Source organism: Caloenas nicobarica, chromosome 3 (genome assembly GCF_036013445.1).
Source record: "Caloenas nicobarica isolate bCalNic1 chromosome 3, bCalNic1.hap1, whole genome shotgun sequence".
Classification (NCBI taxonomy): domain Eukaryota; kingdom Metazoa; phylum Chordata; class Aves; order Columbiformes; family Columbidae; genus Caloenas; species Caloenas nicobarica.
In genome coordinates, this window is record NC_088247.1 from 104795161 (window position 1) to 104810764 (window position 15604).

Here is a 15604-nt window from a genome sequence, read left to right on the forward strand (position 1 = left end):
AAAAAGAAAGATGAACAAATCGAGCGTAGAAATTTCTGGTAGGATAAGTTATATTTTTAAAATCTATACCATTAGTGTAGCTTTATATTAGAAAAACTGCACAGCGCAGTTTTGAGTCTAATTTAGAGCACCTATCTATAAATTGATGTTGCTGGGATGGGTAGAAAAGTAACGGTTCCCCAGTGATGGGGATATCAAAACACTACACATGTGTATGATATGTGATCATGTATCAGTTTGATGGAAAATTTTATTTTGTTATGGAGAGGATGATGAAGTGATTTTAGAAACTTAGAGCAGGCGGATTTCCAAGACAAGAACTGTACGTCAGCGATGGTGGATGGCCCAGCAAGGTGGATTGCTCCCAGCCGCCTCTCTGGAAGGACACCAGCAAGTGGGAGGCACTTACATGTGCAAATTGCATACGAGAAGATACTGGTTTTCAGTCAGTTTAGCGCAGAGTTTAGCCAGATGTGAATATGAAATGTATCCTTTGGTTTCTAGTGGGGCTGTAATCACTTGTGTGGAATCCAGCCATTTGTGTGTACACCCAGCATCCAGAAACCACCTCTGCATGTCTAAGTTGTCTGATAATACATGAGCATGTGAGATAACTTCAATTTGACAGTATGATTTTAATTATACAATGCTTTTAGAAGTGACACTAAGATTACTAGAAACTTTTTAACTGTGCACTAAACAAAGCCTAGTAACATTTGGTTTGGGTTTTGAGCCATTGTTGCAGATAACAGAGCATCCAGTTGTAATGTTTATAGTCCCACAGACAGGGAAACAAGCCACCAAAGCAAGGTTTGCAGTATGTGATGAGAGAGAAAGTTGGTCATACTATAACTGCAATAAAAGATGCCAAACATCATTCTTGGTGTAAATCCCTCCTCAGCACGACTCCCATCAGCTACGGAAATGTTTAAGTAGGCTGTACAGCCTAGAAGTGTAATCCTGGGTATTGTAGGAGTCTCGCTAATTGTGAAAATTATCCTGGCTATAAAATCAAATACTAAGTAAACCAAGTAGTGGCTGTACACCAAAGCGAAGACCTACAGGCCACCCTCTGACCCACACGAGGCAAGACCAGATAGGAAAGAGCAAACGCCTCCAAGAAGATCGATTGCTCGGTCCTGGTGAGGAGCCTTGAGCCACAGGAGGGTTTGTGACGTCCTTGCTGGACTCGTGTGTGACAGCTCATGTCCATGGGCTCTCAGAAGGGGCGTGCATGCCTACAGCTCACAAAATATGGTCTTGCCACTGCATGGAACAGGCCACGGGCTGCATAGTAGTGCTGTAAAACCTAATATAGAGGTTTGTGAACCTTGCTCTGGTTGGAACTTGCCATGTGAGGAGCTTCACCATGAGCTCTGTAGCTGTAACAGCAGCTGTCTAATGACCCAGGTCCCTCACCCATCTGCACGTGGGTTTTGCTTCACCTGGCCCAGGAGGTGCCGAAAGGCCTCCAGCAGCACGGCTGGACTGGGTTTCCGCAGCGCAGCGGCAGCAGCTGTGGGCACAGCGATGGGTCTGTGAGCCAGGATGACACACGCAGCGTGGGGGTGCAGGCAGGGGAGGGCAGCGGAGCCCTGAAACCTCCGGCACGGGATGATACCAGTGGCTGCAGCACCATGAACTACTCCCCCATGGGCAACCCCTGCACCAAGAGAGGAATGTGACCTTGGTGCTGGGAAACATCGCTCGCAGGCAGTAAGGAGGCTGAGAAGCAGGTCTGCAAGGTGTGCACAGCTCTGCCTGGAGGGCTGTTTGGATGTACCAGGCTCTGGGGACAAAGGAGCATGGCAAGAAAAATCAGAGATGGGGTGGAAACAGCCCCAGGTGGACTCTAGCAGAAGAGGAGGCAGAGACACCACCACCACCACCCTGGCAAGGCAGACAGAGGGGCCCCACCATCGGCATCGCACTGCTGGAGGCAAAGGAGTTGGTGGGTCAATGAAACCTGCAGCCTCTCCACTTATCCAGGGGGACAGCCAGCACTGCCAAACCCAGTTTCCCAGGCAGTGGAAGGGAGAGCATAACCTGGGGAAAGCTGCAGCAGCTACAGAGCTGTGTGGTTTAGTTTTGGCACTGGTATGTTAAGGTTTTGTGGTGTGTTGTTTTTTTTTTTTTCCTGTTATCCTTTTTCTCTCCATGAGAATATGATCTATCATTGTTAGGATTGTTGTAAATGGATTGATGAGGACTCTTTGATTAGACTGTTAAAGCTTTTAAGAAGACTAACAATAAATTATGTGTTTTCTTATACAAGTTGTGTTTCTCTAGCCAACATAAACGGCACAAATTGTGGTAAAACAATCTCCACTTCCATGAGGGCAGTATTTGCTAAGCTGGAGTAATGATCAAGAAAAAGATGAGCATCCAGCGGTAACCTCAGAAAACTGGGTCTGGTCGAGTGCCACCCTTCATTGTCTTTCCAGTCTACAGGATCCAGTTCTGCCCTTTTCAGCCTTTCCCTGCAGCGCTGCCACTCCCTCAACATATAATTAAATGAGCCTTCTCCTCACAGTACTTGTGAATCAGGGAAATGCCCTGTTTCCAAAGCAGATCCTCACAGGTCCTCGAAAACAGTGGGCACAAGCCCCGTCTCCGACACCAACAGCCCCACCACAGAGCACAGTATCTCAGGTGTTTTAAGATGTAGGCAATATTGTTCAAACACAGTGCAAGCTGTTGGCTGCTCCATGCCATCGCAGGATAACTGGAGTACAAATTTGGGTCAGGTCAGAGGAGCAGCCGTTTATTTGCAATGGCTACAGAAGAGAAGACTGAGCAGCAGAGAACCAGGCTCTGCTGATGTGAATGCCATGCTTGCAGAGTGGAGAGAGGGCTGGTATTCTCTTAGAGATGCTGTGCAAAAGGCAGATAACAGGGTGTGAGTTGTACACGTCTGTTACACACGCAAGGCCATCGGCTCGCTCATGGCCAGTCTGGATTCTGCTTTCTTCAGCGCGGGAGCTAGTTTATCACGAAGGTTACGGAGTGATTACTGTTGCAGGAGACAGAGCGAAGGTTCAATCAAGGCGCCTGCAGTTACACCCTAGCATTTCTACTTCCACAGTCTTTCAAAGGTTGTTCATTGCGTGCAGGGGGACTGCCCACCCCACGGGAGCAGAGAGCTGCTATCGGCTGTGACGGCGGGGGAGCGGTCCTTCCACCCTGGGCTTGCTCATCAGGAAGACGGGTGGCGCAGGCTCCACGCTGCGAGGCACAGCTGCTGCATCGCATATCCAATCCTCTCGTGCGTAAGTACCTTCTAACAAAACTCCTGACTTCCCACTGTGAGCAAACTCGGTCCTCGCTGCTGGTGCCACCAGCCCTCAGGAGGGTCACCCCGGGGGTATGTGGTGCAGCCAGCACAGCCCTGTGACCCACCCCCTGCCAGCCACGCTCAGGCTGTTCCTGTTTTGCCCGCCAAGAAAGAGGTTTGAAAAGATTTGCTTTACCTTTGTGACTGACTTATACACTCGTTCCGCATACCCCACACGGTTTTCACCTGGAGTTTCACCACAGGCTGGTGTCCCAGGAGAATGGAGGGGTGATCCACCAGCCAAGCCTCGGGACAATCCTCATGGAGACAGGAGGCTACAGTCTGGGGAAAGGGGAGGAAGGGGAGGGAGGCGGGGTGTAGCAGGGATGTTTAAATATAAAACATTACGAAAAGAAAAATAAATTTCCCTTTTCACAGGAACATCTCCAAACATTTCTGTACCAGGGCAAGGCCCCCAAACCAGCAAGGTCAGCATTTACGGGAAGGGCTAGTCTGAGAACAGCAAAGCCTGACGGTCAGAGCGAGCGGGTAGCCACAGCTCTCACTCGGGTCTGTGAGAGCAGCAGGTGCTGGCTGCACCCCTGCAAACCCAGCCCTCGATTCCCCATGTCGAGCACCGAAACAGCAGCACCTGCCACAGGCGGCTGCCAGTGGGACGAGCCCCGTGAGCCCAGCACAGCCACAGCACTGGCACATACGGGCAGGAGCCACGATGATTCCCCATCCTCCTTCAAGGCTGCACACAAACCTGTCCCACTTCTCCAGCATACTTTGCTCTTGGTCCATCCCTCAGAGAAGGACCTAACAACACTGCAGAGCCTTTATTTCTCTTTAATGAGGCTTTAAACTCCCCCTAATGTACGCCCTAACTACAGTAGTCATCAATTTGTGTTGATACTTTCTGTTATCATCCAAATTCCTCTGCTTGCTGGGTTGCCTTCCTGGCCTTGGGATTACACTTTCTGACATAACTTAAAAGCACCAAGTATATCACACACTCCTGCACACCTGACCGCTAAAACATTAACACTTTCTTCTTGCTCATTATCTCAGATGGCCTTTGACTAAAAAATCTGGAGCCGTATTTTCCAAACTTTCAAATCCTGGCTTTAGCTCAAAGTAATATCATGTACTAACCATGAAACTTGCAATTATTTTTGAAATTTCCTGGAGTATGCATCCATTTGAAATATGGGTTTTGATTTAAAGCTTTCAGGAGCCAAAGTATCTATTAAAAGAATGGCACAATTACAATATTGTCTGTTAGGCCTGACATATAAATAATTCCAGTACCTTCTGCCTAATTACAGTGAACCACTTAAAATGTGTCTAGAAGTAGGTAAGGAAAAAAAAGATTATTTACATGCAACAGTGTTTGTTTCCTTTCTTTTCTTTGGCAAAAATGATAGAGAAAAACATTGGGTGTGAGCCTCAGCCTTTGTCTTCGTCTTGTTTTTCTTTTCCTTTTGATGTCTGAATAAAAAGGGAGTAAGAAAAGATGACTTTCACAGAAATAAATGCTGCAAGATTTACAGCAAAGCTTCTGCGTTGATTGCTCCCTAGCGTCTTCTGAGCCTACTAAAGCACTCTGAGATAATCAAGTGAAAAGCATTGTGGAAATGTGTTTCTTTAATAAAAATCCTTTGTGCAGTTTACAGGTCCAAGCAAGTGTGACGTGTCCAAGGGCATGCTGCCTTCATACAGGCAGGCCCTAAACTGGCCCATTTTGCTAGTCACATCACAAAGTCATGTCCCAAATGTTTCCCAGTATATCTCAGCTACTTCAGATGTCTCAAATCTCTGTCATAGAGAAGCAACTTTTTCCCCTTCCAGGACATATATTTGTGTTTTTTCTAGGTAAAATATCATCTGGTGATCTTATTCCCATGTCTGCAATCTCTAGATAGATGCATTCCTAGAACAGGGAGGGATGCAGGGAGGATAGAAGTTAGTATAATGTAGGATAAAGGCAAAATAGGAACTTGTTCACATCTAGGTAAAGCCCTCAGGTAAGACTCCTACAACTTGCCAGTCCCTACAGAAGCAAGCAGTGGTATAAACCCCCAGCTGCAGGTAAATCCTTGCAGAAATGTGGTTAGCGTTAAGAAACTTAATGCCAAGTGTCTCAACAGTGGTTCTGTTCACTATATCACAACTCGGTGAATCCAGTAAACTCATCGGTATTGCTGGAAAAAGAATAGAAACAACAAAAGCAAGGAAACTATTAAGGCATTTAATAACTGTTGTTGCATTATTTGGTTTTTCTTCCCTCTTATCTGATATTCCCTCTTTCCTGCCCCTATTTTGGGATGTTTTTGTGACTCCTTCAGCATATTCCAGTTTTGGTAGCAAAGTCTACTTTTAGCCCACACCACAGATGTTTCAAAGGCAGCAACTGACTCAAGTTAGTCTTGTGATAGAAACTGGATTGTAGCTTTATGTTGCCATGGCTTCTTTAGTTGACAAAATAATACTTTCAACAGACAACTTCTAGTTTCTTTCATATCCCTCTTATTGCACACAGGATGGTGGTAACTTGAAGGACAAAAAGTGGAACGGCCTTGTGGGAAAGGGGTTGTGGGAGAAGGCTGGTGGCAGAGCTGGGCGTAGGCCCCAGGCCTCTTCATTTCCAGGGCTGTACCAGCTGCCCTCCTTCTGACTCCATTTGATGCAAGTAGGGTTTTCAACAACGGAATTTAGCCTGGTTGCTGGTAAACACTGATTCACTCAGCCTGTGAGGATGCGCTGGGTTCAGTGAAGATTGGCCGAGATCTGTTACCAATGTCCTCAGAAGAATTTCTCTTTGGGGCGAGGCTTGTAGTTGCTCCCCCTCCCTACAGCGCTGTGTTTATGGTCTGCAAAGGGGACCTGGTTTTGTACCAGAACCTACCCACACATTTTGGGGCAGGAACTTCCATTTAGTGCTTATAAAGCTACAGTGAATGTACTGGCCACCAGCTATTAACAACTTCTTGTTTCTCCTCTCCTCCTTTGAGAAAGGCAGGAGGGAGGTAATCAGGCACCAGTGTTTAATACTGCAGTGCAGCCCTCTGCAGAGAGGGAGAAAATGTCTAAATCGGTTCCTGTCACACGTAGGAGTTAAGTCAAATTCACCCTCTGTGCAGGCTGTGCATCCCAACTTCACCAGCTAGAAGCTGGCCCCTGATCGTCCCCTCTTCTCCTGACAAAACATATTATTAAAAAAAAAAAAAAAGTCAGAACATACCAGCAACTTCTTCCCTCTGCATTTGCATCTCAGCCTCATTATGTCACCTGAACAGCAGGAGTTCTCTTGGTCTATTTTAAGGCAGCAGCTGCCTTGGAAAGCTCCAAATCTGACACCCTCCATGTGGAGCCCTGGGGAAATAAAGCTGATTCAGATTTCCTGCAAATACTTCTTCAACCGACATGAGACTAACAACATCTGTCCCAAAGCTTGATGTTACAATAAACAGTGCTGAAGCATAACTTTGGGAAAACCTGACCCGAGCTTTGTTTCAGAAGGAAACAAATACAAACTTGGGATCTGACCTGAGAACTTGAAGTGACACAGATGTATTTTACCCCAAAGATTATAATCAGATATTATATATCCTTCAAGTCAGTCACAAACTCTCATCCCCCTCCAATCCCATGGAACTCTGGTTCAGCCAGAAATACTGGAATACACTAATTACAAATTACAACTGCACTCTCCTTGGGAAGGAGGTCTGAAGTTATTCTGCGAGGACAAATCATCTTCACTAGCAGCTTTGGCTGACCAGGAAAAGAAAATGAGAATTTTCATGGGAAAAGCTTTTAAGGACATATCTTTGTCTTGAGGCCCTGGTGCACTTCTCAGAGAAAGGTTCTGCCCCATAAGGGCAGGGTGCCTACCTTTCTCAGCTAAAAGTTAGGCAGGGAGACCTGGCAAAGACTAAGAAAGCAGGCAGGACCACATCTCTAAGCTCCGGTGATTCAGTGATAGTCTGCTCTTCTTTGGCTCCCAGATAATAAGTAATTTGCAGGCTGCTAAATTTTGCTTCAGGTTTTACTCATCAATGTTTCTGGATCTTGAAATTTCCACAGAGACCCTTGTGCTGTGAGAAAATTTTGAGCTCATTAAAAAATAGGGTTGATAATGTATGGCATGTAGAATATACCCAGCCATCAACGTTTTTCAGACACAAACATTGATTATTACAATGAGCACATCTCACTGTAAAGCTAATGGAGGGGCAGGGGATGCTGATGCCCCAGGAGGTGAGTTGACACTGAAATGAATTTAGGCCACCCCATTAGGGTCAGCTCACAGGTGATGTTGGAACGGATTGCAACAGCATCTTCTTAACAACAGAAGTCTTTAAAATAGAGCTGATGTGTGGGATGCTGGTGCTTTGCAGAGCAGCTGGATTTATCCCACATGGACACACAACTGAAGCAATACATGTAGCAGACATTGGACAGCTGCTAACATTCCCCTCTGGGATCTCATCACATCAAGTACCAGAGGAGTGTAAAATACTCCTTTATAAAAAAAGTATCAAAGAGAGTATATGCAAAGTAACCCACCGTCTATGGATACGTACTGCAGCACCCAGCTGCAGGGTTCTCTTTTTCTGTTGTTTCTTAGGCTGAAGGAGGAAAAGAATGGTATCTCTATGCAGGGGTCCCTGTCACTGCTTGCTTCACCTCCTGTAAATTAATTTTGTCACCTCCATCACACCCCACCAGCTGCAGCCAGGTCAGTTTGGGATTTTATGAAAGGTAAGCTGGGAATGGTAACCAGATACACTCAAAGCACAGGGGCAGCAGCCTAGTCAGATGTACTGCATTTGTTGAGGGAGTGATGGAATTGATCCTACATTACTCTTAGAGACCTCCTAGGCTCAGTTTCAAAGCAGAGGTAGAATGCCTGTTGAGGACCCTTGTTCAAGTATCTGGCACATTTCATACCAATCCTACCTGCAACCTAGAAAAAAAAGGAGTCAGGAAGAGCTTTGAACACCTCTTGATCTAGTAAGAAACCACACAGATTTGGTGAAGTAGAAAGAGAGCAGCCAAGGCCAACAAAAGAAAGTATATGATGGGGAGAAGGCTGGAGCCTGGTGAAGGTCAGAGTAAGTGGGAAGAACAGGGAGCAAAAGGTCTGAAAGGAAGAGGATGGTGGTTTGGCAGGATGTCACAATGAGAAGCGTTCAGCTTGTGATGAACAGATGGAGACAAAAGACAGGAGTGAAGGCAGGGAAGAAATGAAGATGGCAGATTACCAAATTTGTTTATCTAAGAGGACTTGAAGGGAATAACTCTGAAAGGTGACTGAAAAATGACCTCATTTCCTTGCTTACTGTCATTTTAATTCAGCACCAGTCAAAGCCTTACTGTAAGGGACAGCTGAGTTAATGTTTGGGATAATGTAACCTTACTGACTGTTACTGTCAGGTTACACATCTTCAGTGTGCCTTCACCAAGCAGCATTCCCCTGCCACCACAGGCCAGCAAGCCAATGTCAGTGCATAAAGATTTTTACTCAGGGTTAGTGCACTCCCACACTCCCAGAGTCACAAGCTGTAAGACCTCAGAAAAGTGGTGTAGACTCTGGGTGAATCATCTGAAGTCTCTGAGTATCCATATGCAAAAGTGAGTAGTCATTCTCAGCTTTTTTTTGTAAAAGGCCTTTAAGACTTTGGGTTAAAACCTTAAAAAAATGCTAGGTGGTATCATTCTCACCTGTCAAATATAAACATATGCAACACATGGCATATAGCGTGGAAAACTGTGATGATTTGCTACAGTCATTCCACAACTGATCACATTTGTCACTAAGCCTGATGGTAGGAACAGACCCTGCTTCAATTTAATGCTACAGCGTCAAGCCTGAGCTGTGAGTGGTTAGTGCATGCATTTCACCTGAGCTGCCAGTTCTGGGACCTCAAACCAGGATCATATTTTGTACTGCCCACAAAAAGAAAATAAATTGTTTAGTGTTCTTACAATGAAGAGTTTCGTCTGGTCCTCTAAATGGTGCAAATAGGGAAATCTACAGCTAACAGCTAGTCACATAAAACCCTAAAGAACACCTGCAGAGGGATTCTTTAGGGAAAATGTGCTTACAGGTACGCTTCAGGAGACTAGCAAGCTCAGCACATGTGCACGATGTCAAGTAAAACCGAAACCCACCAGTTACTATAATTTCATTTCTAATCTATATAATTTCTCTCTATATATGTATACATATTCTGTATATATACAGAAATATACATGTATACATATTTCTACTCAGACCAAGCCTATAGGGAATGAGTAACTCCAATGAAGTCAGCTGATGAATGACAACAGAAAAAAAAAATAGTGTAAAGGAGAGAAGAATCAGGTTCAGAGTCTTTCAAGCACTAATTATTTGGCAGCTTGTCAGTGCTGGAAAAGGTCACTGAAATAAGCCATTTCTAAGACAATACTCTAAACAATTTTACTGTGTTAAAAGATGGACAAAAACATGTGCCCCTGCTAGATTTTCTACAACTACCCATTTAAGACAAGAAAAAACAGATGTATGCATGCATCCTGAAAAGAGATATCAAAGCACAATAAATGAAAGGTAAAAATGTAGTTTTCCATCCCTCTGTCCAAGCTGATGCACTTGTTGGCAGCTGAGCTCCCCTTTCTTTTCTGGCAAACTGAAGTGTCTGTGCAAAAAGGGATTCCTAAATTAAGGCTGCTTGGCATTTTCCAATACACAGCTCTGTTTTCAGCTGGTTATAATTTTACTTACCAAGTATTAAACACTTGGGTTAAAGTTTTCCATGCTGGAGGTCTGCTTCAGGATAGGTTATTATGTTCTAAAATAGTTCATCTAGAAATGATTAGGCATTTCTGAAAACAAGGCTCAGGGATGTATATAATTTTGCCCATTTAAAACAAGAGTTCAACTACTTTGTTAAGAAGTTTTTGTGACACAATACTTTGGAGCTGAGCCTTGAAATTTAGTAGGGTAGTCACACCAGTGCCTGCTATTTACCCCTGTTGTGAGAGGAGACTGTTGCCTGTGTGTTTGCAGGGGAACGTGTTGGTGTTCCAGCTCAGTGCCTCATCCACATCAGGCACCAGCCCCATGCAGAATCACAGAATGGTTGAGGTTTGAAGGGACCTCTGGAGATCATCCAGTCCAATCCACCTGCTACAGCAGGTTCACCCAGAGCAGATCACAGAGGAACGAGTCCAAGTGGGTTTTGAATATCTCCAGAAAAGACTCCGCAACCTCTCTGGGCAGCCTGTTCCAGGGCTCTGGCACCCTCAAAGTCAAGAAGTTTCTCCTCATATTCAGATGGAACCTCCTGCAGTTCAGTCTGTGCCCGTTGCCCCTCATCCTTCTGCTGTGCACCACTGACAAGAGTCTGGTCCCATCTTCTTGACACCCATCACTGAGATATTTATAAACATTGACGAGATCCCCTCTCAGCCTTCTCCTCTCCAGGCTGGACAGACCCAGCTCTCTCAGTCTCTCCTCATAAGAAAGATGCTCCAGCCCCCTAATCATCTTTATAGTGCTAAGAAGAGATGAGCAGGCCCTTCTCCACATCTGTCTCTCCTGAGCACCTGTGCTACCAGATGAACAACTGAGAACAGTAAGCTCACTTCACTCACGTCTGTGCTCTTCATGCCTCCCTGGCAGCACAGAAGGGACAGGGTGATAAAAGCCTGATTTTGGAGGCAGGGCCAGTGCAAGCAAGCCTTGGCTGCTCTTTGCCTCACCCCCAGCAGTCTGCCCGCACGGCTATGTGTGCTGTTTGCGTGACGGCCCAGCGCCTCAGACCTGCAACAGCCTTTCTGTCTCCCCGCACTGGTTCACCATACAGCCATGCCACCCGTGTTGCTGTCACAGAGAGGGTGAGGAGGAGCCTGCAGCCAAGAGCTGAGCCCAGCACCAGAGATACCATGCTGGGAAGAACAAGGTCACCTGCTGGAGGCTCAGCAGGGATGCCAGAAGCAGGGCAGGATGGAGAGAGAGGAACGAATGGCAGCGTGGGGAGATGACAAGAGGCAAGAGCACAGACTGAAGAAGGAGGAACAAAGCACAACAGGGCTGCAGAGAAGAGGGAGAAAAGGAGGAGACAGGTAAATGAGCCAGTGATGAGTATCAGCTTCCCCATGGCACCTGGAGCTGATATCTAAGCACCAACACTGCCAACAAGTAACTGCAAAACCTCTGGCAGAGCCTGCTTCTCTGCCTTTTCCTTCCCCTCCCTGCCCTGTGCAGACTTCCACCAGCTTCTCCCTCAGCCCTTCGACATAAAAATACCAGTGCTGCTGAAGTGACTTTTATGGGGGAAATAGCATTCGTGTTTTTTTCTGGTTTCACACAAACATTGGAATTTTTTGTACTAAATCTGCACTGGACTGAGTGTTAAAAGCTGTTGTTTTTCTGTGTCTCAGGTTTGTTTTGGGAGGCAGCCAAAGTCTCCAGAAGCCCTGAGCTTACCTGCAGCTTGAGAACACAAATGAAGCGGGGAGAGATAGACAGTTGAGCTACCTCCAGCTGCTCCTCCCTTTCCAAGAAACGTGGCACTTGAATCATGGGGCATTTCTCTCCTTGACAGGGAATATGCAGGGAGCAAGAACCTTCCCAACTCAGGAGGCTGAAAGCAAGTGAGTCCGTTTCTTGCGAGGAAATTAAGAGTAGTTTTCATCGTCCTGTCTCTTCCTCCAAAGCTCTATAAGGGGCAAGAAATTCACCAACTCCAGGCATCAGGAAGGAGGAAAAAATAATATACAAACACAAAACTAACAAAAAAATCCCACCCCGCAACCTAACCAGAATCAGCGAATGAACTAAAAAAAAGCTCCCTATCCCATGCTGAGACCTGACATCAAATGAAAACCTCTGAAGCCTAAGTCTGACATCTGCTCAGCCTGCTTTGATGAAAAGCTTCCTCCAAGCTGCTGGTTAAGTAGCAGTCAGCCTTGGAGCTTAAGTGGTAACTGTTGCTGAACCGAATGAGGTTCCCAGTTCAAACCCCAGTCATGAAGAAGTCAGTAATTACAAATGCTTAATCTGAGCTTCTACTACTTGTGCCACTTAAATGCACATTAGAAAGTTCATATCCAAATTACCTTTAGAAACAAAATTATTAAAAAGTCAAATAGCCCAGAGTTAGGAAAGGTGGGATAGAGGTTGTAACTACAAGTTCAATGCACACCTTACGAAAGGGTGATGGTGCCACCATTACCCTTGTGATCCCATACCACTTTCACCCCCAGGCTGCACGTATGAAGGGACAGGATAACAATGTGTGACCCAATTCATCAGAAATCTGGCATTTTTAAAGTGTTCTATTTTTATGACCTGAGTTGTATCTCTCTAATATACTTTCAGCTACAATAAGAAATCACACTGAGAAACTTCATCCCAAGAACGGAGGCTTATTGAGTACATCACTAAGTGAATCCCTCCTCAACAGGGAGACATGGAATAGACAATCCATCAGTCCCTTCTGAGCTGAACTGATTAATCCATCATGCTGGTATAGTGATACTAGAAATGACCCTCTAATACTGCCAAAAGCAGCCACTTCCCCAAATCCTTAACCTGTGCTAATTCTGCAGGGAAGGTGCACCAACCGCTACAGATTGATGCAGTCATGGATTTTTCTGCATGCATTTCACCATGTACATCTGTTGGTGCTGACCGAGCAAAGGTAGGTTTTATTTTCACAGAATCACAGAACGGTTGGGGTTGGAAGGGACCTCTGGAGATCATCCAGTCCAACCCACCTGCTACAGCAGGTTCACCCAGAGCAGATCACACAGGAATGGGTCCAGGTGAGTTTTGAATGTATCCAGAGAAAGAAACTCCACAGCCTCTCTGGGCAGCCTGTTCCAGTGCTCTGGCACCTTCAAAGTAAAGAAGTTTCTCCTCATATTCAGATGGAAGCTCCTATGCTTCAGTCTGTGCTCCCTGTTCCCTGAAGTAAGAAGATTTTCCTAAGGAATCCTAAGCAAATTGCTCTAGCTGAGGGCATGGGCAGCTGCACTCTGTGTGGACTAAAGCATACCTGCACATGGATCTCCAGACCAGACCACACCTAATAAAAATGGGTAGGACAGGGGAGAAGGATCTTCTGGCCAAATAGCAGCATTAGCATATCCACAGAGGCTGCTTCTGCACGCTGTCCATAGGGTGCACCTGAGTTCTCATCACCTCCCTCAAAATATCCCACCTTCTTGACAGTGCGCTAGAGCAAAGGTCCACCCCTGAAGTCATAAACTCTTTTCTTTTGGTGCTCACTATGTAGTTGAGCTTAGAACAAGAGCCTTCAAACACTTTCAAGGACAGGAGATTGTGATATTCAGTCAGTCTACAAGGACAGATGAAAGCCAACAGGTGGTTTTTTGGCTAAGCACCCTTGTTTGAGCTGGCCATTCTGCTTTGTGTTCCCCTAGTAGGACAGGGGCCTCCCTGTTTCGCCAACTACATCTATTGCAAGGTCTGCAAACAACTACGGCATGCACTCTGTTGTAGTTCAGCAAGCTTACTGTTTCAAACACTTGTAAATATTTACCACAGTCAAATCAAATGCTTCCAAAAGGACAAAGCAAAATCTCGTATCTAAACGTCTGAGTCCTAGAGGGAAACAGCCCGATGTCAGGCAAGCACACATCGGTCTCATGGACACAGTCAAAGTGTAAAGTTTTGAACACCCATCTCTCTTCCACCTACTCCTGTCAGACTCTTCAGAAATGCTGATTAATGCCATAGCTTTTTGTTCCTTCTCCTATTTTTACTTCTGTAAGAAATGCACATTTTTGATAGCGTTAAATGCTTCAGATAATGAGTACAAAAACAGAACCTACTTTGAAGGACAAATACTTTCCAGCTGCCTTCACCCAAACACAAAGAGGCCAGAAACTTAGCTCTGGTTCCCATTATCAGCGTCCTACAGCGAGGACATCCAATGAGGTTTCTCAAAAGAAACAGAAGTGCTTACATTCAGTCTCTTCCTCTGTCTGTAAGGGGACCTTAGATCCTCTACAACATCCAAGTGATTTCCACTTTCTCTGAAGTCACACAGGTCATAAAGAAAAGGCACGCGCTTACCTCTAGAATTTCTCCCATCTCTGATACTTCTGAGGGAATTTGTCTGCTTTAATAAGACATGAGTCCCCCCCGACACAAACACACAAATGTTTTCCTTCCTCGTCTATCTGGGTTTCTCTTCCACAACCTGCCTCGCACTGCAGAGAGGTTCTTGCCATTTCTTACACAAGCACCAGGGTTTATTTTTGCAGTAACAAGTAAAACAGGAACAGAGCCATCCCTTCCAACTGAGTAGCAGACAGAGCAGCCTGTACCAAACTGCAGGTGTTTCAGGTCCTTAAGAGAGAAATGCCACATTTAAGAGGCACAGACTGCTGTCTCACAGTCACCTCCTTTTTTAAAAGGACAATCTGCAATGCAAACTTAAGCAGATTACACCTATGATAATCAGAATCACAGAATGTTAGGGATTGGAAGGGACCTCGAAAGATCATCCAGTCCAATCCCCCCGCCAGAGCAGGAACACCCAGATGAGGTTACACAGGAAGGTGTCCAGGTGGGTTTTGAATGTCTGCAGAGAAGGAGACTCCACAACCTCCCTGGGCAGCCTGTTCCAGTGCTCTGGCACCCTCACCGTGAAGAAGTTTCTTCTCATATTTAAGTGGAACCTCCTGTGTTCCTGTTTGTACCCATTCCCCCTTGTCTTACATTTGGTTGTCACCAAGAAGAGCCTGGCTCCATCCTTGTGACACTCACCCTTTACATATTTATAAACATGAATGAGGTCACCCCTCAGTCTCCTCTTCTCCAAGCTAAAGAGCCCCAGCTCCCTCAGCCTTTCCTCATAAGGGAGATGCTCCACTCCCTTCATCATCTTTGTTGCCCTGCGCTGGACTCTCTCCAGCAGTTCCCTGTCCTTCCTGAACTGAGGGGCCCAGAACTGGACACAATATTCCAGATGTGGTCTCACCAGGGCAGAGTAGAGGGGAAGGAGAACCTCTCTCGACCTACTAACCACCCCCCTTCTAATACACCCCAGGATGCCATTGGCCTTCCTGGCATCAGATGGAAAGAGATGTAGCAATGGAATGAAAGTATCCTATGGGTGAACACCTTCCTTCACATCGCCTCTACCCAGAGCAGGATGCTCAGTCAAGTAGCATTCCCAAATAACCTCTGCCTAGACTTGAGGGTGAGACTGATGATAATGTCACAAATACCGTGCTGAGAGGACCCTTACCGAGTGAAAGGCTGGCATTTGGCGGCCAGCAGTTCACCAACATCACAGAAATCCA